We start from the raw sequence: 8,538 nt of genomic DNA, 5'->3' as shown, positions 1-8,538 counted from the left end.
ATAGATGACCTAGTCATCGCCAAATTTCTTGATAGATGCTAGAGTGATTGTGCATGCTTTGTCACATATTTCATTTGTTATTTTATTGTGTGAGCATGTTGGATGCATATTTTAATCATTCAATGACCTCCATTTGTTGCTTTGATTGTTTGGCCTTTTCTATTTTGCCAAATGGATGGATAAGAATGCGTAAGAACTCCCTCTAGATATCTATGTCTTTCTCGTCTCAAACTCTATTCATGATGCATCACAAAGCTTGATCAAGTCAGATTCAAACCACTCTGTGTGAGGAGCACTCGGAGTCCCCGATTTGTCATAGACTTCAACTTCCAAAACCTCTTTGTGCATTTCGGTATGACCGAGTGTCACAGCCCTAGAATTTGGTTGTAGATAGTTGCATAAGCATTCATGTCATCATGTTAATTTCAAATGAATTTGAAACGGGGGATGCTCAAACCCTAGCATCAAATGGAATTCAAATAGGTTCAACCTAAAAATATTTTCATTGATCCCAAAATGCCCTTACAAATGTTCATGATTTAGGGAAAAAGGTGTAAACCTTATCCCGTGATGATGCATATTTTTCATTGGCATTTTAGGTCTTTGAATTAACTGACTACTTATTTGAATTGGAGTTGTAAAATTCTATAAGTAATATTATAGCTCCAATAATTCTAGAAAATATGGTGGGTCCCAGTAATAATCCATTTTGCATACTCAAAGTTTTTCCAGAATTTATAAGAAATGATTTGATGTTAAACTAAATCAAAACAGAGGCAAACAATTAGAAAACAAAAGCAAATTAGAAAAAGAAGAGAGGGAGAGCCTACCTGGGCCTTACCTATTGCAACAGCTGGCCCAGTCCTCCATAGCCCAGGCGCCAGTCATCTCCTTCCTTTGCCAGGAGGACGACGGCGTGTCACATGCAAAGGAGGCGAAGCCACCTCCTGCTTGCCACCTCCTGAGCCTATCTCCTCTCTACAAGACGTGCACGGGAACCCTCTCTCTCCCCTGTCTCCCTAGACCTGCTCCTCTCCTTTGTCCCTCTCTCCCGAGTGAGACCGAGAGGTCGTCGTTGCCGCCGTACTCCATTAACGCAGCCCTCGACCACCGAGAACCGAACCACCATGTGTGGGAGCCTCACCTTCGACCAGAAAGTTACAAAGCCGCGGATCGTGACCCTGGATGCCCTGAAGACTCGCCATCGAGCTTATCTTCTCCGCACGGCTGCCAGACGTCATCGACAAATTCGTCGCTTCCAGGTCGACCCTGAGCCCACTGAGATGCGCTTCAAACTCCTAGTGAGCTCCTTCGCTGTTTCCCCTGTCCCCATGGTCTGTCGCTTGCCGTAGTGTCATTCCCGCCGTGACCGAAGCTCGACGTCCACCATTGACAATGCTCTACTTACTGACGAGCTCCTCTCGCCTTACAATGCTTCCCGTCGTGCTACGGGTAGCTCAGTGACGCTGCCCAGACTCTCATTTGGATCGCTAGTGCACCGCAGCACCCTGCCCGTACACAGCCAAACTCCGGCCGCCGCTCCGCCCGTCGCCGCCGCCGCTACACTGCACACCAACGCCTGCCGCTGCCTCCTTTAGATGTGCCGCACCGCCAGCTCGCCGTAGCTGCAAACCACGCGTGAAGCGGTGCTCAGTACCGCCGTCTCGAGCAACTCCGGTGAGTCCCTGCCGTTGCTGTGGCTGCCGGCGTCAACTACTGACGTGGCGCCGGTTTAGGTAGCACTAATGACCCCGCTAAACACCCCTAGTGCCACTGCCATGTGGGCCCTGTGCCTGTTTAGATTAACATAATCTTCTGTTTAGATTAGTTCATAATCCAGTGGGACCCACACATCAGCATTGACTTGCTGACGTGGTCGTTGACCTGTCCCACCTGTCTGTGACTGGAGGCAGCACCATGAGACTGACCGGTGGGACTCACTGGTCAGGTTTGACCCGGACTGCGCTTGTTGACTTGCTGACGTCATAGTGACGTTATGCTGATGCAATAAAGCATTTTCTGGATTTAGCTTATTTTAAATAACCAGGAAATTCCAGAAAATGTTATAAACTTCAGAAAATCATAGAAAATAATCAATAACCAGAATGAAATAATTTATATATGAAAAATGATCAGAAAAATCCAATCTATCCATCTATACTAGTTTCATGCATGATAAATAAACTTAACCCTATTATTTAGATCAGAACATGATTATGCATTATATGAGTTCATAACTTGAGTTTGAATTTCAACCCTTTGTTCAAATAAGCTCAAACCCTTCTGTTCTAGTTGCATTAGCTCAAATAACAGCATATTGCCATGTCACATTCATGCATCATATTGTTGCATTGCATTGATTGTGTTCCTTCTCTGTTGCCGGTATTTGTCCCCTCTCAGTAGACGAGGTTCCGACGATGAGTTCCATGACACCCATGAAGAGCTATATTATCTTCAGAAGTGCCAGGCAAGCAGAACCACCTTGTTCATTCCAATACAACCCCACTCTCTCGCACCTGCTCTCTTTTACTACATTAGGACAACAATGATTCAACTCTTACATGTTTCGGTAGTTGAACCACTTTTCCTCTGCATGACCTGTCATTGCCATAGTAAATAGATGAAACCCACTAGCATGAGTGAGAGTTGTTTGAGCCCTGATGTGCCTACTCATTCATGCTTGTTTATCATTCCTGCTACTGCTTAGAGTTGAGTCAGGTCTGATTCATCGGGGATGAATTGGAATGGTGATGAACATGCCCTACCGTGTGTGAGCTAAGTATGTGAATACGATTTGGTAAAGGTAGCGGTGAGAGGCCATGTAGACATGGTGGGTTGTCTCATTGAAACCATCCTTAGGAACTAAGTTCTGTGTTTGTGATCCATGAACAGCTACTACTACACATTGGGCTCCTGGCACTCCAAGCTCTCTCTCGACTTATTAATCAACCTGATCTCTGTCCAGGAGTTGCAACTTGTTTTTGGTGTTTGTAGGATATGTGTTGGGGGCCGTGCGTAGCTCTGACCCTAGGGGTGGGCTATGATGCGGTAGATACACAAGGCATGGTGTACCGGGACGCCCGTTCGGTGCCTCGGGAACCCTGCTCTCATCGTTTGGGGCCGTGAGCGAAACCCGGCCAGATCTCCTTGCGGATGGAACCCGAATAGGCGATAAACCTATACTAGAGACTTGTGTGGTTAGTCAGCTCATGGCCAACACCCTCACCAGGCTTCCCTTGAAGTTTGTCGAGATACATGACGTGTACATGGCGGTAAGTGGAGAGAGCGTGTGTGAAGAAGTACACCCCTGCAGGGTTAACATCATCTATTCGAATAGCCGTGTCTGCGGTAAAGGACTTCTAGGTTGCCTATACAGTTCATAGACAAGTGAAACTGGATACTCTATCATGCGCAAGATAAGCGTGAGTGCTATGGATGGCGTTCTCGTGGGAAGACGGGAGCGGATCCATAGTGGTGTATTGATATGGTGAATATGTGGACTCGTGTGTGCCACCTCAAAGAGTTACTTGCAGTCGTAGTTCAGGATAGCCACTGAGTCAAAGCTGGCTTGCTGCAGTTAAACTCAACCACCCCCCTTAATTGATACCGATGCATATGTAGATAGTTCTGATGTAAGTCTTGCTGGGTACATTTGTACTCACGTTTGCCTATTTTTATGTTTTTGCAGAGAGACTTCAGTCTCGCTAGTAGTTCCGCGTGGACTTCGACGTTTAGCTTGTTACCTCAGCTATGATCTTGTGCCCTCGGCAGTGTCTTGTAGATAGTCAGGCTTCTCAGCCTTTTTCATTTGTAGTTGTCTGTACTCAGACAAGTTAAGCTTTCGCATGTGCTTGTTGCTTGTATGCTCTATATGTTGGGTCATGAGACCCATGATTGTAATACTTGGCTTGTCAGCACCCCGATTCCAAGTCACATCGATCTAGCCGGTAACACCTCATATCACTTTGCGGCCTCACGCACGGTATTCCCACGGGTGTCGCCTTACCATGGCCCAGTACCGTTTGTGCCTTTTGGCTCACGTATATGATAATGTCGCTAGCATCCATATGTCAGAGAACCCGGGCCGACATGGCTAGTCGTGAACCCAAAGCGGCACTAACCTATGGGGATAGGCATACATGAATCACATCGAGCATGTCGGTCAGCAGCGTGTGAATCCGGGCTGTAGCACTAGGCAAACAGAACTCCGGGAACCCGGGCTGTAGTAGGTTAGGCAGGACTGCAGATGTCACCGCGTGACATTTCCCCGAAGGGACAGACATAGGAACAAAGTGAAACACATGCCGGCCAGTCAAGTGTCCTGAGCAGTAGTGCTGGGCTAACAGGACTCCGGTGAACTGGGCTGTAGCGGACTACTATGGCTCATGGAAGCACTAGACTACATTTCCCCATAAGAGAGGCTGCCAAGGATAAACAACTAGATTGTGGGATCCTACACATACCAAGCATTTCAATCATACACACAATATGCTCGATATGTGTAAATACAACATGGCATCACAACATAACTCTACAACTCAAGTATTTATTCATTAGGCTCCGAGGAGCGAGATATTACAAACATGGGTCTCATGACCCAACAATCATAGCATACAATTCAAGCACATGCGGAAACTTAACATGTCTGAGCACAGACATCTACAAATGGAAAAGGCTAAGAAGCCTGACTATCTACTAGATCCCGTCGAGGGCACAAGATCGTAGCTGAGGTATCAGGCTAAAGTTCGAAGTCCTTGCAGAACTACTAGCGAGACTAAAATCTCTCTGCAAAACATAAATTAAGCAAACGTGAGTACAAAGGTACTCAGCAAGACTCACATCAGAACTAGCTACATATGCATCAGTATCAACAAGGGGGGGGTGGTGGAGTTTAACTGCAGCAAGCCAGCTTTGACTTAGTGGCTAACCTGAATTACGACTGCAAGCAACTCTTTTGAGGTGGTGCACACAAGTCCACATATTCACCATTCAATACACCACTATGGATCCGCTCCCGTCTCCCTACGAGAAGGCCATCCATAGCACTCACACTTATCTTGCGAGTTTTAGAGTATCCACTTTCACTTGTCTATGAACCGTTATAGGCAACCCAGAAGTCCTTTACCATGGACACGGCTATTCGAATAGATCATTTATAACCCTGCAGGGGTGTACTTCTTCACACACGCTCTCGCCACTTACGACCATGTACACGTCATGTATCTTGGCAACCTTCAAGCGGAAGCCTGGTGAGGGAGTCGGCCACGACCTAACTAACCACACGAGTCTCTAGTCCAGGTTTATCGCCTATTCGGGTTCCATCCGCGAGGAGATCCGGCCGGAGTTTCGCTCACATCCCCAAACGATGTGTGCAGGGTTCCCGAGACACCAAACAGGCGCCCGGTACACCGTGCCACGGTGTATCTACCGCATCATAGCCCAGCCCTTGGATCAGCGCTATGCACGGCCGCCAACACATAACCTACAAACACCAGAAACTAGTTGCAACTCCTGGACAGAGGACAAGGGCAGTTAATAAGTCGAGAGGGTCCATTGGTTTCGGGCCCAATGCGTGGTAGTAGCTGGTCATGGATCACAAACACAGAACTCAGTTCCTAAGAACGATTTCAATGAGACAACCCACCATGTACTCCTACATGGCCTCTCACCGCTACCTTTACCAAATCATGTTCACACACTAAGCTCACACACAGTAGGACATGTTCATCACTGTTCCAATTCATCCCCGATGAATCAGACCTGACACAACTCTAAGCAATAGCAGGCATGACAAACAAGCATGAATAAGTAGGCACATCAGGGCTCAAACAACTCCTACTCATGCTAGTGGGTTTCATCTATTTACTGTGGCAATGACAGGTCACGCAGAGGATAAGGGTTCAACTACCGCAACAAGTAACAGTTGAATCGTTGTTGTACTAATGCAGTAAAAGAGACCAGGAGCGAGAGAGTGGGATTGTATAGGAATGAACAAGGGGGTTTTGCTTGCCTGGCACTTCTGAAGATAGTAATAGCTCTTTATCGGTGTCATCAAACTCATCGTCGGAACCACATTTACTAAGAGGGGACAATACCGGCAAACAAGGACGAAACACAATCAATGCAATGCAACAATATGGTGCATGCTCATGACATGGAAAAATGAGTGTGTTTTGGCAAATGCAACTTAGAACAGATTGGTTTGAGTTCATTTGAATCAAGGATTCAAATGCAAACCCAAAATAAGAGGTCATATTAGTGCATTAACTTGTTTCACCTAAACAGCAAGGTTGAAGTGTTCTAACATGCATGAAAATAGCATAAATGGATAGATTGGATTTTTCAGATAATTTTTCATATATAAATTATTTCATTTGGAGTTATAAATTAATTTATATGGTTTTTTGAAGTTTTAACTATTTTCTAGAATTTTCTGAATTATTTAAAATTCAGAAAATCATTTACTGCATTAGCATTGCGTCATGCTGACCTCAGCAGGCCAACAGACACCCTCCAGGTCAAATCTGACGTGTGGGGTCCACACCATAGTGACACAGTGTCATTTGTGTCGCTGACAGGTGGGCCCAATCAACGGCGACATCAGCATGGTCAAAACTGACGCGTGGGGCCACTTCGGTTAGTTAATCCTAAGACGTAACTAAACCAAGTTTAATTAGGCCGTGGGGCCCGGTTGTCAGTGTCACTAAGTACTAACTAACTGCGTCATTAACCCTAACTAATCTACCACGTCACCATATTAACTCCTGCGATAACCAGAGCGCAGAGGCGTCGTTTGTCCTGGCGATTCCGGCGATGGGAGGAGGCGGGGTTGGGCTCGTTGGAACGCCCGCAAAGCAGCGCATCCAATGGTGGTTGTGGCAGGTGCTGGGGCGGCCAGAGACGACCGCGGCGAGCTCAATGGCGGCGGTCGGAGATCGGGTGACGACTGATTCGTCGATGCGGTGTGCAAACCGACAGGTTCTTGATGCCTACGGTACATACGTGTGCACACAAACCCTTTGGACACGCTGGCACGACCAAAAAGTCGCCGGAGCAACTCCGGTAATGAGCCCGGGCGGCGGCGGGATTTGGCCACGGTGGGAGTCGCAGCTAGATGGCGAGAGGAGCAGCGGGGTTAGGGAGGAAGAGAGAGGAGCTCACGGCGGTTGCTACGGTGGCCTCGGCGAGCTCGGGGAGGGGATGATGAGGTCGTGAGGCCGCCGGTGATCTCGGGGTAGAGACGACGAAGATGGCGGGGTAGAGGGCGAGGCAGGGCGTCCGGTGTCATGCGAGCTGACGGAGAGACGCGGGAGATGGAGGCGCAGCCCGTGGATTGCTCGGAGAGGCGAGGGGAGCTCGGTGGCCACGGGGACAGCGGGCGGCAGTGACGGTGGTGCTCGGGCACGAGAGGGAGAGAGGACCAGAGGAGGGGAGAGGCACAGGAGAGACCTCGAGGGTGTCGAGGAGGTTGCGTGGCGTCGCAGGGAGGGTCCAGAGCGATGAGGGGGGAGCCAGGAAGGGTGGAGGCGGCCGCACTGCGGTGCGCGCGCATCGGGCACGCGCCCGTCCTTCTGGCATAGGTGGAAGACGACACGGAAGGAGGCGATGGTGGGCTGGGCCGGCCACTTGGGCCGCCAGGTGGGCTGCAGAGGTAAGTCGAGGTAACTCTCTCTCTCTCTGTTTCTGTTTTTAATTTTGTTTTCTATTATTCTGTAGTCTTTAGGGCTTTATTAAAAATACTTGGACACTTCCAAAAATCATGAAACTACTCATGATCACTGTTGGGAATATATCCTACAGGAAAAAATTTAGTTTATGATTGTTTGAGCATTTAAAATTTTTAATAGCATTTTAATTCCCAAATGCAAATAGAGTATGATTTAATCCAGAGCCCAAATATGTCATGCAAAAATGTGCATCACCTCTGGTTACTGTTTCCAGCTTTTTCCAAGAATGATGAACATTTTTTAAAGCCATTTGGATTTACTGGAAATATTTTGGTTGAACCTAGTGAATTACTTTAATGCTAGGGTTTAGGCAATCCCCATTTCAAGTTTCTTTCAAAGTTTAAACATGATGCACACATGAAGTTATCCTAGTGCAACGCCAGAAGCTAGGGATGTGACAACTCACCCCCACTAAACAAGAATCTCGTCCCGAGATTCAAGCGTAGGGTAAGATAAAGGGGAACGCAACTAACACAACCTTCTCGATCCAAGTTGCACTTGATAAGAATGTTGATTTGATCACCATCATTGTCTCGATGTCCTGCTCTGAGAACCCCAACTAACATAACAAATGAGAGGAAAGGGAAATCTCTAGAAGGATCGATCTTATCGACGATCAAACAACTTAGGATCAACTCATGGAGCGAGACCTGAAACATCTCTCGAGCTGAGACACGGAGCATACGTCCAGAGGGATGGAGTGAAATGCATGACAAAGGATCACTAGGTGGGTAACAATTCCACATGTAAAAGGGTGGTGAACGGTTGCCAACATAGTGAGGAGTTGAGTTTCCAAGACACCGAAACGAGA

This window comes from Triticum urartu, chromosome 2 (genome assembly GCF_003073215.2).
Source record: "Triticum urartu cultivar G1812 chromosome 2, Tu2.1, whole genome shotgun sequence".
In the NCBI taxonomy this organism is placed as follows: Eukaryota; Viridiplantae; Streptophyta; class Magnoliopsida; order Poales; family Poaceae; genus Triticum; species Triticum urartu.
This window is presented reverse-complemented; position numbering follows the sequence as displayed.